Raw genomic sequence first — 19,971 nt, forward strand, 5'->3', positions numbered from 1 at the left:
AGCTAGATTCAAACCTCCAGGGGAAAAAAGTGATTTCCAGTCAGAGACACAGAGACCAAAAAGCCAAGTTTCTCCTCTCAGTGTGGCCAGCAAAAGCCCTCAACTGCCCCTCCTGGGAACATTCCATTGGAATCTTCTCTTGACTGACATCTAGAGCTAGATCTTCAGCCCTGCATCTTGGTCCACAAGTCCTGCAAAACCTCTCTCTCTTCATGTCTTTATCACACTAGGATCTGTGGGTTTGTCTTTGGTGAAATTTTTCACATATACTTTGTTCCCTGGCCTGATGTTATGTAATGAGAAATCTAGTGGGACCCTTTTCACTAGCCTTCTCAGTTTTTCTAGCCTATCCTATATCTGTGTTAGATAGGTGTGTAACTGGCATTTCCCTCCCAGCATGGAAACATAAGATGGTTTAGCAGTCCTTCCTATCCATACTGGCTGTCCATATAATATCTCATATGGGCAAATATGTAAGTCTACTCTGGGTTTTGTCCTCAGAGAGAACAGTGGAAGTGGAAGAACCTCTGTCCATTTAAGATGAGTTTGAGCACAGAGTTCAGCTATCGTGGTTTTTAACTCCTTATTCATTCTTTCCACTTGTCCTGAACTTTCTGGTCTACATGGTTTATGGAAATTACTCTTTATTCTCAGAGACCTATACACTTGTTATAAAATGCTAGATGTAAAGTGACTTCTCCTGTCTGAGTCTATGGAGTCTGGAATGCTGTATCTAGGAACTATTTCTTTAAGCAATGTTTTCACTACCATGACAGTGTTGTTTTTCTTTGATGGATATGCTTCTGTCCATCAATTGAGTCTGTCCATTATGAGTAAAACATATTTATACCCTTGAGCCCCAGGCATGTTAATAAAAATCTGCAGACATTGAAAAGGCATATAAACTAGGGGTCACCCTCCCTATGCTTTGCATTTGAAATGACCTTGATTAAACTTTTTTACAGATGTCACATGTCTGACACACTGTTATAGATTTGTTGAGATCCCTGGAGTTCCCCAAACTGATGGACCTCATCCAGCATGGACTGAGCTCTGTAATGACCTCTGGAATGAATCACATTGCATAGATGTTAGTACAGCATTTTGGGCAAGATGGACTTCCCTCCTTGTACTAACCAGATTCCTTTGGTTAATCTGGCCCCTAGATGTTCTTGCCATGACTGAATCTCCTCTTGGCAGTATGCTTTTTCTTTAGTGTGAGCCTCTGTCACAGGAGACATTCTTTTTTTTTTTTTAGGTATGGAATGAACTAAATGGTCTTTTATACTTTTATACAGTCCCCTCTAATTCTTACATTTTATGATTTTGGACCTTTAGATAAATCTATTTAATTTAAATTCATTGGATTAGGTACTATAGTCTAGTTTATATGTATATATATATATATTTTTTTTCATCTTAACTGACATCTCTATGAAGGAAGAGAGGAATGGAAAAAGACTGAAGATTTTTCCCCAACACCTATATATGCTCTTCACCTTTGTAACAGGACAACACACATCGAAACAGATCATATGAAATTCAACCAAGCTCAGGAACACTGATGGTGAAGGAACAGAGAGAATGAGTTAGGAAGACATTACAATTTTTATCAGAATTTATCTCTCTAGCTTTAGCTATGCTTCCAACGTTAAATATGGTAATATATAGGGTTTTTTCCATATTTAAATTTTAAAATTTCCATATGTTTTTCCTTATTTAAAATGTAGATGAAAGTGGATAAAGGGTCATTGGGTAAGGCAGTTAGTTGGCTCAGTAAATAAAATGTGGGTCTTGGATTCTGGAAGACCTGATTTCACATTTAGCCTACATTGTTACTGAGTAAGTCACAAACTCTGCATGCCTCAATTCCCTCATTTGTAAAATGAGTATAATAACACCACTTATCTCCCAGGGTTGTTATGAGGATGAAATTAATATGTTAATTATTAATATTACCAATCTTATTTACAGTGAATAATACTTACTTGTAAATATTAATATTTTAAAAACCATGGCATATCTAAAAGTATTAAATTAATTCTAGCTATTGTTATTGAAAAGATCATCATTTAACTTTAGAGAAAATAATTTCAGTCACATGACTATCAGACAGATGACAAAGGACTGAGAAATAAATGGAAAATGAGGAAATAGAAGAAATAGCTAAGGGTGATTCTTTGAGTTTGACTATAAGAGGTAGTGAAGATACAGGATTGTAGTTAGTGGAGGTGACAAGTTATTCTCACCTCCTTGACCTCTATGAAATTTCTGACTCTTCTGAATACTCCCTATTCCTGGACACTCTTTTCCCTGGGTTTTCATGACACTTTCTCTACTGGTTTCCTCTCACATGTATAACTTTCCTTTTTTTTATTTAGAAAATTTTATTTAATTAATCAATTTAGAATATTTTTCCATGGTTACAAGATTCATGTCCTTTGCCTCCCCTCCCCTCCCCTCAATAACCTCCTGTAGCCAATGAGCTACTCGGTTTTATATTTATCATTGATTAAGACCTATTTCCATATTATTTAAATTTGCACTAGTGTGATCATTTAGAGTCTACATTCCCAATCATATTCCCATCAATCTATTTGATCAAGCATTATAACTTTCCTTCTGAAGATCCTTTACTACATCATCACCCATTTCCCACATTCTTAATATGTTTTTACTACAGGTCTCTATCTTGAACTGTCTTCTCTGCTCTGTTATAAATGACTATAGCACTTAATATGAGTTAAGGTATTATGTTAAGTCCTTTATAATTATTATCTCATTTAATACTCCTAACAACCCTGGAAAGTTGGCAATATGTAAGAATGTTCATTGAGGTCAGGGACCATTTTGTATCCTTGGTTCCTAACACGATACTTGGCACATTGTAAGCACTTAAAAATATAAAATGAGTTGAAATTCTTCCAAAAACAAACCAACCAGAAACCTTAAGGCAAGAATGATCTCTATCAGTTTTTAAACTGGAGTAATTGCCATTCTCCCATTGCTTTAAAGAGAGTTCACTAACCTCCTGTTACAACCACAGGTGTTTTCAGGGCACAAATTCCTATAGCCATTTGTTAAAATTATCAATTTCATCAAGATTTCTCCCATGTTTCCCATCTAGAATTATTTCTAAGGCATGTGAAATAAGAATTCTGGAGTTCTATACTTTAGAGGTGATGAATGAGATGAGGAATAAGCAATTGCAAGAATTATTCAGATATTTTGCCTATGTGCTCTGAACATAAAGTATCTGACAAAGTCTTTCACTCTCTCTCATAAGTATATATATATATATATGTTTATTATATAATATATATGAAAGATTCAATCTTTATATTTACTAGATGAATAAACAAGGACAATTGAGGGCACAGAGTTATTAATCAAGCTGCATGCCTGATGTACCAGTCACCATATTGCATCTGGCTGGACCGAGATAGGTGAATTAAATAAAATGAAATTAACAAATATGTTTAGCATCAGCATGTGAAATTCACTTATCTTCTTCATAGCTAAGATAATGAAGGTAGAACCCTACATAATTGCATAACCAACAACTAGACAAGTCTCACAATTATCCTTTTTTTTTCCTAATCAGATTTTATATGAAAAAAATAACATTCAAATGATGAATAGTTTTTATTCCATTTTACCTAACATCCTTGTTGAAATCAATGGTACTTCCATTGCTACTGGCAATGTTTTTGCAATTCCTGAAGAAATCATTGCTCTTGCTTCCCTCTCTTTTGAACCAGAAGTAAAGAAGTAAGAGTCATGGAGTAGAGACTTTCAAAGAAATAGTTACTTAGGGACGAGGTAGGATGTTAGAGTCAAAGTAGTATTAGACCAGGAATTAGGAAAGACTGATTCTATTTCTAGGTTGCCTATTAAGCATTTGCTTGACTTTGGGAAAGACCTACAATCTTCAGCCTCTTCTCTGGCTTATTTTTTCTTATCTGTAAAATGAGAGGTTTTAGGAGAAGAATTTATGAGTAAATAGGGAAGGGATAGGAGCATTGAGGATAAAATAGACAGTTTAATTACATAAAACTTGAATTTTTGCACAAATGAAATCCATGGAGCTAAATTAGAGGAGAAGGCAACCAAGGGAAAAAATCCCCAAAATATGAAATGAACTGTTTCAAATGTATAATAACAAGAGCCATATGCCAATAAATAAGTGTTCAAATAATATAAACAGGCAGGTTTCAAAAAAAGAAATCCAACTACTCATAACTATATTTTAAAAATATTATAAATAACTAATAATTATCCTAGTCCCCTTCCTAATTACCTGACAATCTCTGAACAGTGTCCTTTAATGATTCTTCATCAAGATCACACCTATTAATACTGAGTATTACCAAAGACTCAGTCCTGGACTATCTTCTCTTCTGCCCCTACAATATTTTAATTTTTGATACCCTTTGTTCCCAAGGGTTCAATTATCATCTCTGGGCTAATAGTCTCACGTCTATCTATCTAATTCTAACTTCTCTCCAGACCTTCAGTCTCATCATTACAATAGTCTTTCTGAAATTTTGAACTGGATATCATGTAGACATCTTAAAGTAAGCATGTCTAAAATAGAACTCATGGAGGCAGAGTCAAGATGGTGGCTTAGAGAGAGCAAAAGTTCAGACCTCCATAAACCCTTCCTCTCTGATCAAAAACACAATGCTTTGAGACGAATGAAAACCAAATCTAACAAAAGGACAGAGTTAGGGAACCCCCGTACATCCCCCCAAAAGCCTGAATTTTAGAACATGTGGGTTTAAGGGGAATGAAGAAGGAAGGTTGCAGAACCCCTTCCCCACCTACAGTGCTTAGCCTCCAGTAGTGGTTGGAATCTCTGGGTGGGCAAGGTAGCTAGTCCAGAGGGAGTACCTTGCCAGCAAAGCTGTGCCAGACTCAGGGCATAGAACACAGGTGGTATAGAGGCAGTTGCAGGAGAAGCTGAGAGCAGGCAGCCTGGTCATAACCAAGATGTTCCATATTGCCCCCTATCTTTCTGGGGGTTTTAGCCTCAGAGAGCATCCAGATTTGCAGATCAGGTCCACTACCCTGCCTCAATCTCATCAATAGGGCAAATAAGAAGCCTTCAGATGTCAGGGAAGCTCAAGCTCCAACACCCCTCCCCTACAGACAGATTTAAGAGCATTGCTAACTAAGCTCTAAGGGCAAAAGCAACAAAAACCTAAAGGCAACAACTTTGACAATAGGGCAAAAAGTCCAGCTCCTTTTCAGCTTCTGCTATCAGCTGGGGAAGATCTGACAAACCTGATCAATCAACAGAACAGAAAAGATGTCTAAAATACAAGTAAATAACAGAGTGGATTTGTGAATCTTAAAATTTCTCAGACTCTACTTCAGAAGATTTGATTAAGCTATTCCCCATTTTAAACAATGGAGGTACTTGATCAGGAATGTATTGGGAATTTCAACATTACTCCACCAATACTTAGGCATACTTTAGGGGAAGATAAAGTTGTAAACTCCTTACTGAACAATGAAAAAGTCCCTAACTCATAGTAAAACTAGAACCATAAGCTAGGTCTATTTTTAGATCTAATACAAAAGGGTGCTAAGTACCTAAAAAGGTTAAATTAATCACTAAAAATCAAGCAACTTACAAAGGGCAAGCTTAGCAAAGAGATGTGAAATACTCAGAAGATATAATCTAATCAGAGAAGGTTATAACAAAAGAAGATATGAACTAAGAAAGGTCAGTCCTGGGGAAAACTTCTACTATGATTGGTAGATTTGAAAATTTAGGGGAGATGACATAAGAGAAATTTCTCTTTAAAAGAATCTGGCTCTCTGAACTTAGTTGGGGAGTTTGGAGTTAGTTTGGAGGAGCTGGCTCTCTGAACTTAGTTGGAGTACAGACTAGTTGGAGTTCTTAGTTCAGATGGGAGTTCGCCGTGGAGGGAGTGGGGGGGGGGGAGTTTGGAAGAGCTGGCTCTCTGAACTTAGTTGGAGTTTGGAGTTAGTTGGAGGAGCTGGATCTCTGAACTCAGTTCAGCAGTTGAAGATTTCAGTGAAGGACTGGAGTTTTGCTTGGGACAAATCTTGTAGTGAGTGATAAAAGACTGACGAGTCTCTCTTAAGGCTCAGGCCTAGGCCATTTGACCTAGACCCTTCATACTATTTTCTCTTATTTGCTCTCTCTCCCTTTCCTTAATTCCTTCATTGGTATTAATTAAAATCTCCATAAAACCCAGCTGACTTGGGTATTTTCATATTTGGGAATTTTTCCCATGGAGACAACTTATTTTTTTTTAAATCAAGACACTAAAAATTATCTTTACAGTTTTGGCAATTCACAGTCTTGAAACCCACATTTTCATGGTAACAGATTAGAGTCCAAAACCCTACCATATGCTGTCTACAAGAAACACACATGAGGAAGGTGGATACACATAGGGTGAAAGTAAGAGGATGGAGCAAAATCTATTGGGTATCAACTGATAAAAAGAAGGCAGGAGTCACAATCATGATATCTGACAAAGCCAAAGTAAAAATGAATCTACTTAAAAGAGATAGGGAAGGTAGTTACATCCTGATAAAAGGCAGTCTAGACAATGAGGAAATATCAGTACTCAACATATATGCACTAAATGCCATTGCATCCAAATTTATAAAGGAGAAATTAGTGGAGCTCAAGGATGAAATAGATAGAAAAACTATACTAGTGGGAGACCTGGACCTTCCTCTATCCGAACTAGATAAATCAAACCAAAAAATAAATAAGAAAGAAGTAAGAGAAGTAAATGAAATCTTAGAAAAATTAGAGTGAGTAGATATGTGGAGAAAAATAAATAGGGAAAAAATGAATATATCTTCTTTTCAGCAACACAAGGTACATTCACAAAACTTGACTATGTATTAGGGCATAAAAATATTGCAAAGAAGTGCAAAAGAGCAGAAATAATAAATGCAATGCAAATGATCTTCTCAGATCACAATGCAATGAAAATAATAATTAGTAAGGGTACATGGAGAGGTAAATAAATAATCAATTGGAAATTAAATAATACAATTCTCCAAAACCAGTTAGCCAAAGAACAAATCATAGAAACAATTAATAATTTTATTGAAGAAAATGACAATTATGAGACATCCTTTCAAAGCCTATGGGATGCAGCCAAAGCAGTACTCAGTGGGAAATTTATATCCTTGAATTCATATATAAACAAATTAGGGAGAGCAGAGGTCAATTAGGCATGAAATTTTAAAAAACTGGAAAGTGAACAAATTAAAATTCCTCAGATGAATACTAAATTACAGATCCTAAAAATCAAAGGTGAAATTAATAAAATTGAAATTCAAAGAACTCTTGATTTAATAAATAAGACTAGAAGCTGGTACTTTCAAAAAAACAAATAAAATAGTAAAAGTATTGGTCAGTCTTATTAAAAAAAGGAAAGAAGAAAACCAAATTGACAGTATCCAAGATGAAAAGGGAAACCTTGTTTCTAATGAAGAGGAAATTAAGGCAATTATTAAAAACTATTATGCCCAATTTCATGGCAACTAATATGGCAATCTAGATAATATGGATGATTACTTACAAAAATATAAATTACCTAGAATAACAGAGGAAGAAATAGATTACCTAAACAACCCCATATCAGAATAAGAAATTGAACAAGCCATCAAAGAACTCCCTAAGAAAAAATCCCCAGCCCAGATTGATTCACAAAAAAATTCTATTAAGCATTCAAAGAACTAATCCCAATATTATACAAACTATTTGACAGAATAAACAAAGAAGGAGTTCTACCAAATTCATTTTACGATACAAATATGGTACTGATCCGAAAACCAGGCAGGCCAAAAACAGAAAAAGAAAACTATAGACCAATCTCCCTAATGAATATAGATGAAAAAGTCTTAAATAGAATACTAGCAAAAAGACTCCAGCATGTCATCACAAGGGTTATTCACTGTGACCAGGCAGGATTCATACCAGGAATGCATGGATGGTTCAATATTAGGACAACCATCCACATAATTGACCATATTAACAAGCAAACTGACAAAAATCACATGATTCTCTCAATAGATGCAGAAAAAGCCTTTGATAAAATACAACACCCATTCCTGGTGAAACACTAGAAAGTATAGGAAGAGAAGGGCCTTTCCTAAAAATAATAAACAAGTATATGTTTAAAAACATTAGTAAATATCATCTGCAATGGGGTTAAACTAGATGCGTTGCCAATAAGATCAGGAGTGAAACAAGGATGCCCATTATTACCTCTATTATTTAACATTGTACTAAAAACACTAGCAGTAGCAATTAGAGAAGGAAAAGAAATTTGAGGTATTAAAATTGGCAGTGAGGAAGCCAAGCTATTACTCTTTGTGGATGATATAATGGTCTACTTAAAGAATCCTAGAGAATGAACCAAAAAGCTAATTGAAATAATTAACAACTTTTGCAACGTTGTAGGATACAAAATAAACCCACATAAGTCATCAGCATTTCTATATATCTCCAACCCATTTCAGCAGCAAGAATTAGAAAGAGAAATTCCATTTAAAATCACCCTAGACAAGAGAAAATACTTAGGAATCTATCTGCTAAGACAAACATAGGAACTATATGAACATAACTACAAAACACTCCACACAATTAAATCTAGATCTAAACAATTGGAAAAACATTGATTGCTCATGGGTAGGACAAGATAACATAATAAAAATGACAATCCTGCCCAAATTAATTTACTTATTTAGTGCCATACCCATTGAACTACCAAAAATCTGTTTTACTGAATTAGATAAAAACATAACAAAGTTCATTTGGAAGAATAAAAGATCAAGGATATCCAGGGAAATCATGAAAAAAAATGTGAAGGAAGGAGGTTTTGCAGTCCCAGATCTCAAACTATACTATAAAGCAGTGGTCATCAAAACAATTTGGTACTGGCTAAGAAACAGAAAGGAGGATCAGTGGAATAGACTAGGGGTAAATGACCTCAGCAAGACAGTCTATGATAAACCCAAAGATCCCAGTTTTGGGGACCAAAACCCACTATTTGATAAAAACTTCTGGGAAAATTGGAAGACAGTGTGGGAGAGACTAGTTTTGGTTCAACACCTCACACCCTACACCAAGATAAACTCAGAATGGGTGAATGACCTGAATATAAAGAAAGAAACTATAAGCAAATTAGGTTAACACAGAATAGTACACTTTTTAGATCTTTGGGAAAGGAAAGACTTTAAAACCAAGCAAGAGCTAGAAAAAAGTCATACAATGTAAAATCAATAATTTTGATTATATAAAACTTAAAAGTTTTTGTACAAACAAATCTAAAGCATCCAAAATTAGAATGGAAGGAACAAATTGGGGAACAGTCTTCATTACAAAAACCTCTCACAAAGGTCTAAGTACTCAAATTTATAAAGAACTAAACCAATTGTACAAAAAATCAAGCCATTCTCTAATATACAAATGGGCAAGGGACATGAATAGGTAATTTCCAGTTAAAGAAATAAAAACTATTAATAAGCACATGAAAAAGTGTTCTAAATCTCTTATAATCAGAGAGATGCAAATCAAAACTACTCTGAGATATCACCTCACACCTAGCAGATTAGCTTACCTGACAGCAACGGAAAGTAGTGAATGCTGGAGGGGATGTGGCAAAGTGGGGACATTAATTCTTTGCTGGTCAACTATTCTGGAGGGCAATTTGGAACTATGCCCAAAGGGCACTAAAAGACTGTTGGCCCTTTGATCCAACCCTAACACTGCTGGGTTTGTACCCCAAATGGTTAATAAGGTAAAAGACTTATAGAAAAATATTCATAGCTGTGCTCTTTGAGGTGGCAAAAATTGGAAAAATGAGGGGATGCCCTTCAATTGGGGAATGGCTGAACAAATTGTGGTATACGTTGGTGATGGAATACTATTATTGCTCAAAGGAATAATGAACTGGAGGAATTCCATGTGAACTGGACCGACCTCCAGGAATTGATGTAGAGTGAGAGGAGCAAAACCAGGAGAACATTATATACAGAAACTGATACACTGTGGTACAATTGATTGTAATGGACTTTTCCATTAGTGGCAATGCAGTGATCCAGAACAACTTTGAGGGATTTACAAGAAAAACCACTATCCATATTCAGAGGGGAAACTGTGGGAGTATAAACACATAAGAAAATCAACTGTTTGAATACATGGGTCAATAGGGATATGATTGCGGATAAAGACTCTAAATCATCACCCTAGTGTAAATATCAACAACTTGGAAATAGGTTTCGATCAAGGATACATGCAAAACCCAGTGGAATTGTCTATTGTCTTTGGTAAGTGGTAGGGTTAGGAGAGGGAATGAATATGATTCTTGTAACCAAGGGGAACTGTTCTAAATTGACTAAATAAATAAAATTTTCAAAAAAAAAAAAAGAGAGAACTCATCCCTACTTAAAAACCCTCCCATCACCAGAATATCTCGACTGTCGTCTAGAGTAAAGCGATCATTCTTTTTACTTTGTCCTGTAACATAGGTATCATCCTTGGCTCCTCACTGTGTCATACTCAAATCCAAAATGTTTCCAAGTCCTCTGAACTTTACCTTCATAACATTAATCATGTATGCCCCCTTTTCTTTTCTTACACTTGTAACCTCCCCTAATATGGACCTCATGCCTGAACTATTGTAATACTGTTAATTGGTCTGTCTGCCACCAGTCTTTTCCCCACACCAATTCATTTTCCACACAGCCAAGAAATTGATATTCCTAAAGAAAAAGCATAACAATGTCTCCTCACCTTCCTATTTAATAAACTCCAATGAATCCCTGTCTACTCTGTGGTCAAATTTAAGATCCTCTACTAGGCCTTCAAAGCCTATTATAATATATCCCTTTCCTACTTTTCCAGTCTCCTGAAGACTTACTCAGAAGCATTCTTATACCCAATACCACTGTCCTCCTTGTCAGTGTCCTCACATGACATTCAATCTCTCATCTCTATGAATTTTCACTGATATTTATCTATGCCTAGAATTCTCCCTGATATTGTATAATTCATAGTTCCTTTAGTTTCTTTCAAGTATAAGCTAATATCCTACTCTCTAAAGAAATATTTCCCAATCCTCCTTAATACTAATGGCTTCCTGCTATTGATTATCTCCAATTTATCCTGTAAATATCTTATTTGCATATAGTTCTTTGAATGCCGTCTCCTTCATTAGACATGGAAGCAGAGGCTGTCTTTAACTTTTCCTCCTATCCCCAGTGCTTAACACATCTCTGATATATAGTAGTTACTCATCAAATACTTATTAACTGATGACTAGAGAAATGAAAATTAAAACTCTGAGTTAATAGATTCTGCCCATCAGACTGGTAAAGATGACAGAAAAGAAAATGACCACTGTTGGAGTGGCTGTAGAAAAAATGCCACATTTATGCAATGTAGACCATTCTCGATAGTGAATTTGAATTTAGACCCCAAATTACTAATCTGTGAATATGCCCTGAACACTACATACCTATACTCTATAGAGATCAAAGTAAGAGAAAAAGGACCCATATGTACAAAAATATTTATATCAGTTCTTTTTATTATACCAAAGAACCAAAAGCTAAGAGAGTACCCATCAATTGTGGAATGACTGAACAAATTATGGTATTTGATTTTAATAGAATATTATTGTACTTTAAGAAGTGGAAAAGGGAAGTCTTCAGATAAACTGAGAAAAACACAGAATGAACAGAAGTAGACAAATAATGAATTTAATAAGAACACTAAAAACAATCATCTTATAAAGACTAAACAATTCTCATCAGTATAATACATATTCATGATTTTAGAGCCTGTTAATTAATAAATATTCATTATAAATCTACTATATGCTGGATATTGTATGGAGGCAAAGATATTTGGGAACATAACTATCAAGGCAGAAGAGACAGAAAATCCAGGTTCATAAGTGTAATTCATAGCTTATGTTAGAGAACAAAAAAATTTACAATTTAAGTTTTGACAAAATTTGTGTTTGTTAGATTTTTTAATAAGGCAAAGTAGAAATTATGAATATAGGAAAACAGACATTACTAATGAAACCAGAGGAAAAATACATGAAGAAACATATATATGACAAAAATAATGGAGACAAATAACCTAGGGTATATAATTTAAGGAGATTAGACTGAATGGTCTCCAAGGTCCCTTTCTTCTGTATTCTATAATCCATTCCCAGTAGACTTAGTATACTCCCAATCTACTGATGAAAGTACTTTTTAAAAGTATTAAATTTTAAAAAATGAAACTAAAACTTACTTTCTAAAAAGCATTTAATGAAATGTGAGGAATTTTGTTATTCATTTTGTTATTCAGCTTTAAAACAATAACGAAGTAAAGGACAAGATTTATTCTTTAGAGACTTTTATTGAGAAGGGCACACATATCACAGTGAGAAACCACAGGATTTTGTTCAACTGTAAATTTCTCAGAATTTACATTGTTTATCATGCAATCTATGGAAACTAGAATCGTATTGGGACTCATGAATTTCCACTGAAATTAATGGCATTAATGGCAGTGTAGTGTGCATATAGAGTACCCTGAATGTACTCATAAATTAATGGATGATCCTCAACACATATTTCTATACACCATATATAAGCACTAAACCATTTATTTTCAAGTTTCTGCATTGGAATATTTATCCATAAAGGATTTCTTAAATAAAAGGTAGATTTTATTTTTCTTCTAACATTCAGAAAATGTAATCTGTAAATGAAATCTAATTTTTAGCTATATGATCAAAATATATTGCTTTCAATAACACAAAGAAAAGAGCAATTGATGCTCACAAAACACACACACACAATCACTTAGAAAAGTTTGCTTCTAAGAGAATTTAATTTTTAATGCCTCAAAGGATAATGAAGAGATATGAATTTCCCCCGTGTTTCGACAATGATTAAACATAAAAAAGTTGGGCATATCATGAACACTATTCAACTACAAAAGTATCTCAGCAGTCTAGTTTTTAAATACTGATCGGCCAGCATATGGGAAGATCTAACCACAGCAGTAATGCCAGAGAGAGTTCTCACATGGTCCAACTGTTAAATATCTCAGCATAATAAATTTAGCTGTTTTCACATGAACCACTGATGCGCAAAAATAATTTCCTGCTAATCAGTAATAATGACTATATACTCAATGAGTCACCGTTACACTTTAAGAAGAAGACTGTGCTAATGCGTGAATAATTATTGACCTGATTAAGTGTCCAATCCTGCTCTCAGAGAAAAAAAAGTGCACATCATTTAACAATTCGACAGTATATTGTCTGTGAGATAAAAGCAAGAGGTGATTTGGATAACTAATGCCCCAGCTAAATTCGATCAGGCAGTTCCCAAAAGTAGTTGATTTTCATCTTCCTTAAACATTTCAGGAACCACCATTTTTCTCACCCTCCTTTCACTAATACATTACCAACCTATTTTCTAACTCCCACTCCCCACTCTCATGCCCCAGAGGTAAGAAAGAAAAGAATGGGAGAAAATAAAGATGATTAGTTTTTATCTATTCATTATATCACCCCAAAAGCCAAAAGAAAGAGGATGCTGGGATGCAGGAGGCAGAGGGAGGGGGAAGGACTTTAACATCTTAAAACTATATCAGCCAGCTCTCCAGCTTTGCTTCAAGGCACCTAGAAAGTTAAGAGTCTTAGAGCCAGGATTTCAGTTACCCATCAAAGACCTGTTGGAATATAACAAAAAGCTGAGTATTAATATTTCCATCAGGTCACAGCTGTCTTTAGTCAGATGGTTACCTCTGTGCTCATTTCCCTAGAAATTTATTTCATCAAATACAGAGACAACAGCTTTGTTCTCAATGAATGAAGGTCCTGACATTGTAAGTCAGGCTTAAAGTCCAAATGACTGTGCCAGCTGAAAAGGGCAACAGTTCCACTTCATTTACAAATATGCATTATGAGATCATCATACTTATTGTTGACATCTACAAGAATATTTGGAACAATTAAGAGAAAAGAAGGAAGGAGAGAAAGAAGATAGGAGAGACAAATAGGAAATACATAGGAAGGGGAAGGGGAAGAAGGAAAAATAAAGAGGAAAGAAAGCAGAAGGAAGGGAGGAGAAGGATGATGGAAGAAAGGAAAAGAAAAGACAAGGGAAGCAAAGGTTTACCCAGGATGAATGCTTTGAATCCTTCACTATCAACCCCATTGTGAACTTCTTTGCAATTCTCACAACATACAACTGTTAATTTTCTTTAGTCCTTTGATGAAAAGTTGGTAATGAAGTTCTCAATAATGTTAGTGTATTTCTTTTGAAGGTGACTTTTGTTCCCCATTACTGTCCTCTCTACTCATCTCCCAAAACACATGAAGGCTCAGTAATAATAAGAAGCATGCCAGTCACTGGCATCTAATTAAAAATAATTTTAGGGAGCCTGGACCATCTTATTGAAAAGTTTCCCCAAAATGCCTGATAACTTCTGTAAAGACAGCAGAAATGGCACAGAATTTTAAGTGTGTTAACAATATCAGTATTCTTTCCAAGCTTATAGCCCCAACATGCCATTCTAATCTACCCAGAAACATTTACTCAAATTTTAAGAGAAATATTTGAAGATACTTCAGTTATGTGAAATCAAAAAAGAAATACTGAGAACTGTGGTCTCCTAGACAAAGCCTCTCTTGAGAAATAAGAGCTTCTCAGTATTGATATTTATTTGTGTATATCCTCTATACTTCCCTTTTATCAAATTGAGTGCTCTTGCATCAAACAATTAGAAAAAATCTCAGAACTGTAATTCATCAACAATTTTCTAATCTAGAATTAGTCTTCTATTACCTCAAGTCTCTCAAAAGGCTGTGAATACAGAAGTTTTTTTGTTTACTTTACTGAGTAGTTTTAAAAACCTCCGAGGAAAGGAATTGGATTGGGAATCAAATGACCTGAATGTGGGTTTTGCATTTTACTAGGAATATGATCTTGTTCTCCATTTTAACATTTGTAAATGATAGAATTGCACTTCGGGGATGTCTAAATTCTCTTTTAGTTAAAATTCAGAAAGGATTTTCTCCATTCCAATAATTTCCAACTAAAACACTGGGTAGGTTTTCTCTAAACTCATCATCCTATCTCCTGTCTCTGTACTTTTTCATAGGCTGTCCCCATGCTGGAATATATTCTTTTATAAACACTAACTTTCTGAATCTTTATATTCACTCCAGACAAAGCTCTGGTACCACTTTCTATTAAAAGGCTTCACAAATATCCATACCCCATTCATCTTAGTTTTCTCTCCTTCCGCAAAGAACATATGCAAATGTCTTATATTTTGGAATAGGAACTAGCTGTGTGATTTGTACTGATATAAAGATCTCTTTCTATCCATGTAGATCAGAACTCTCTCCAAAACTCAAAGGAAGAAGGTTGTATAGAACACTTGAAGTTAATGAACCTGTACATGGTCTCATATTCAGTATGTGTAAGCACTGAGACTTGAAGTCAGCTCCCTAAACAATCCAATATTCTGCTTCTCAGTTGCCATTTGTTTTATGGTTTTCACATTATGCCCCCCCCCTCGCAGTAGAATATAAAATCCTTAAGGTCAGGGGCTATTTTATTCATTTTATTTTTTTCTAGTTGCTTGTAAATACTATAAAAAATAAAATCCTTACCTTCTGTGTTAGAATCAATACTAAATACCAGTTCCAAGTCAAAAGAGGAGTAAGGGCTAGGCAATTTGGGGTTAAGTAATTTGCCCAGGGTCATATCACTAGGAAGAGTCTAATGTTAAATTTGAATACAGGACCTCCCATCTCCATTCAGTAATTGCCTAGCTGCCACATGAATATAATTTTAATAAGCATTTTTCTGATATTTTGGAATCCATGTCCTCTTCTTCCTTTCCACCCTTTCTCCTTTCCTGAGATATAGGTAATATAATATAGGATGTAGATTTGCTATCAAAGAATACATATTTCTAGCTTCTTCATATTATGGAAGAAGAAAAATGTCACACATACTGAAGAAAAATTTGTGGCAGAAATAAAGTGGAGAATGCTATGCTTCAATCTACAGTTAGACTCCTTTGATTTCTTCTATGGTGGTGGATAGTCTTTTTCCTCATTAGTCCCTTGAAGTTGTCTTAGATCCTTGTATTACTGACAATAGTTAAGTCATTCCCAGTTGATTATTGCATTTTGTTGCTGTTATTGTGAACAATGTTCTCTAGATTCTGCCCACCTCACTTTGGATATTTCACATAAATCTCTCCAGATCTTTTTTGTGGTTAGACTGTTCATCATTTCTGATGGCACAATACATTTCATTTCAATCATATGCCACAAATTGTTCAGCCATTCCCCGACTGATGGACATCCATTCTTTGCAACCTTATAAAGAGCTGCTACAACATAGATCTGCCAACAGATCCTTTCCCCCCTAGCTTTGATCTCTTTGGGATATAGACTTAGTAGTGAGTGGTATTGCTCCGTTAAAGGATAGACATAGAGCTATTTAATCACAGTTTAAATCACAGTGCCTTACACATAGACCACACTTAGTAAATACACATAGGCTTTAATAGAATTCATCAATGTGAAGAAGAAAGTCACTATTGTTGTTTGGAAATATGTACAGAAATAAGAGCCACTAAGAAAGTAGCAAAGAAGAGGCAAGACAACAGAATACTGGAGAGTAGAGGAATGCAAGCATCATATAGCAGAGATATGTCATAGAAGCAATAAGAGGAGAAAGAGGCATTTAGCAGCAGGTGCTCTGGTTCTGTTTACAAGTTGGCATAGAAAACTGTCAGACAGAGAGATGCAAAAGAAAACCATAATATGGCTGTAGTGTTGGGGCAGGGTGCAGAATTTTCAAATGCATTGAGGCCCACAGGCTGTCACTTTGCTTCAGAACACCTGGAAGCTCAATACTGTGAGTGGGTGTTGGAGAGTGATTGGCATTTGGTGAAAGGACAAGCCAAATCCTTCATTTCAATAATTCTAGGGCATGGCCTTATTACTACACAGTACAATAATTGAGATTCGTTATGATGAGTCTGAGCCATCAAGGAAAGGTTAAATTATAGCCATAAAAAAGAATCACAGTGTTGGAAGGAATATGAGAGGACATTCATTTCAACTCATTTCGGAGCAGCAATTTCCCCTAACACATCCCTGATCAGTGGCCGTCAAATCTCTGCTGGGACATCTCTAGTGATGGAGAACTATTTCATGGAGTAACCCATTCCACATTTGAACAGCTCCAATTTTTAGGAAGGTTTTTTATTTCCTTTTATGTAGCTGAAATTGCTGTCTCTGCAAACTTCCACCCATTATTCCTAGTTCTCTCCCCTCAGGGAACAAGCCAAAAGGCTGAATCCTCTTACAACCCATCAAATACTTGAAAATAGCTTTTGTGCCCCACCTAGGTATCATGACTTGACTAAACATATCCATATCCTTTGAGGTATGCATATATAGCATGGTTTCCAGTTTACAAACTGTATTTATTGCTGTCCTTTAGAAACACTTTAGTTTGTCAATACTCCTAAAATATGGTGCCGAGAACTAAATATAATGCTGTATACATCACCTGCCAAGAACAGAGAAAAACATCATAATTGCCTCCCTTATCTAGATTATTAATATAACAAAGATCAAATGACTTTTTCTGGCTTTTATGTGATGCAGTGGATTTATACTGAGCTTGTAGGTCACTGAAACCATCAGGAGTCTTTAAATTAATTATTAATTTCTATGAAATAGTATAGTAGGCAGAGCTCTAAACTTAGAGTCAAGAAATCTTGAGTTCAAATCATACTTCAAACACTAGCTATGTTATTTTGTGTGTCACTTAAACTCCCTCAACCTCAGTTTTCTCGTCTATAAAATAAAGGATTTAAGCTCAGTAACTACAGAGGTCCCTTAAAGCTTTAAATTTATGATACCCTGACTATCTAAGTCTCACTCTTTGTGTATTTGATTTGTTGAAATTGCTGTTATCGAGTATGTAAAATTTCATATAAACCCTTAAATAACTTCACTGTATTCAACTGAAGTTAGTTTTCTAAGCTGTTAAGATACATCTTCAGATCCTTCTTATGTCATTTATATTAGGTGGTACTCCCACAGATGTGTAAATTTCATTACAATATCTGTCCTTTTATCGAAGTTACTGATTACAATGTTTAATAGAAGCCAAATAATAGAATCATATAGTACTCTTTCATTTATTTCCCCCTATGTTGACATAAATTCTTTCATCTTGATTCCTCAGGTCTAGTTGTTCAATCAACTTTGAATTCACATAATTGTGTTATCTTTCAAATCACTATTTTTCCAATTTGTCTACAAAGATAACATAAGAGCCTTAGTCAAACAACTTACCAAAATTTGGTTTATACACAAAACTCTCTGACAAGGGTCTAATTTCCCAAATAAACTAAGTCAAATGTACAGAAATCGAGCCATTCCCCAAATGACAAATTGTCAAAGGGTATGAATAAGCAGTTTTCAGAGGAAGAAATAAAAACTGTCAAAAATCACATGAAAATAGGTTCTAAATCCCTCCTAATTAGAGAAATTCAAATCAAAACAATTCTGGGTTACCACCTCACATCTAGCAGATTGACCAATATGACAATCAAGGAAAATAATGAATGTTGGCAAAATTGGGACACTAATATACTGCTGATGGAGTTGTGAATTGATTCAACCATTCTGGAGAGCAATTTGGAATTATACCCAAAGGGGTTTAAAAGAATCCATATTCTTTGATCCAGCCATTCCACTTTTGGGTCTGTACCCCAAAGAGATCATAAGGAAAAAGGCTTATACAAAAATATTTATAGCTGACCTCTTTGTTGTGGCAAAAAATTGGAAAATGATGGGATGCCCTCCAATTGAAGAATGGTTGAACAAATTGAGTTATCTGTTGGTGATGGAATACTATTGTGCTCAAAGGAATAATAAACTGGAGGAATTCCATGTGAATTGGAATGACCTCCAGAAATTTATGCAGAGTGAGAGGAACAGAACAAGGAGAGCGTCCTGTGTCACCATCATATGAAATTGACTTTGCTACTAATAGCAATTCAATGATCCAGGACAATCCTTAGGGACTTATGAGAAAGAAAGAACTGTGGGAGTAGAAATGCGGAAGAAAAACATTTGGTTTTTCACTTGTTCATGTGGGCATTAGATGTGGGGTTTGGTTTTTTAAAATATTATTTTAAAATATTATTACAAAAGTAATCAATAAGGAAATCAATATTGAGTGATAATAGTGGAATGATAAAAGTGGAATTGCTTGTCAACTCTGGGAGTGGGGAGAAGAAAAAGGGAAGGAACACACATGAATCATGTAACCATAGAAAAATACTTAAATAATTTTTTTAAATTTTGTTATGCAACATCTATAGCATTCATAATCAATAAATCTATTAACTCTAAAGAAAAAAGGGAAATCCCATTATTTCACACTATTTATTCTTTATAAAATAATATAGGTCCATTGGGGTAAATGTTGACTTTTCTGAGTGCTTACAAATATTCACTTTAATAATTTATTCTAGAATTTTGCTAACACTTAAACTCAACTTATTATATGAAAAATCAATCTTACTGACTTCTCAGGGACAATTGTCTATCTCTAATTTTATGACTACTCTCTCATTTTCCATAATTTTTTAAAAGATTGCTGCCAGAAAAGGCAAAGAGAATAGACATTTATTATGTATCCACAAAATGCTAGGTACTTTGCTATTATTTTACAAATATTATTTCATTTGATACTAACAGCAACTTTGTGAGGTAGGTGCTATTATTTATCTCCATTTTAGAGTGGAAAAACCTGAGACAGACTTTAAGTGATTTCCAAAGGGTTAGTTAGTTAGTAAATATTTGAAGTCAAATTTGAATTCAGGTCTTCCTGACTCCAGAATTA

This window comes from Monodelphis domestica, chromosome 4 (genome assembly GCF_027887165.1).
Source record: "Monodelphis domestica isolate mMonDom1 chromosome 4, mMonDom1.pri, whole genome shotgun sequence".
NCBI classification, from domain to species: Eukaryota; Metazoa; Chordata; class Mammalia; order Didelphimorphia; family Didelphidae; genus Monodelphis; species Monodelphis domestica.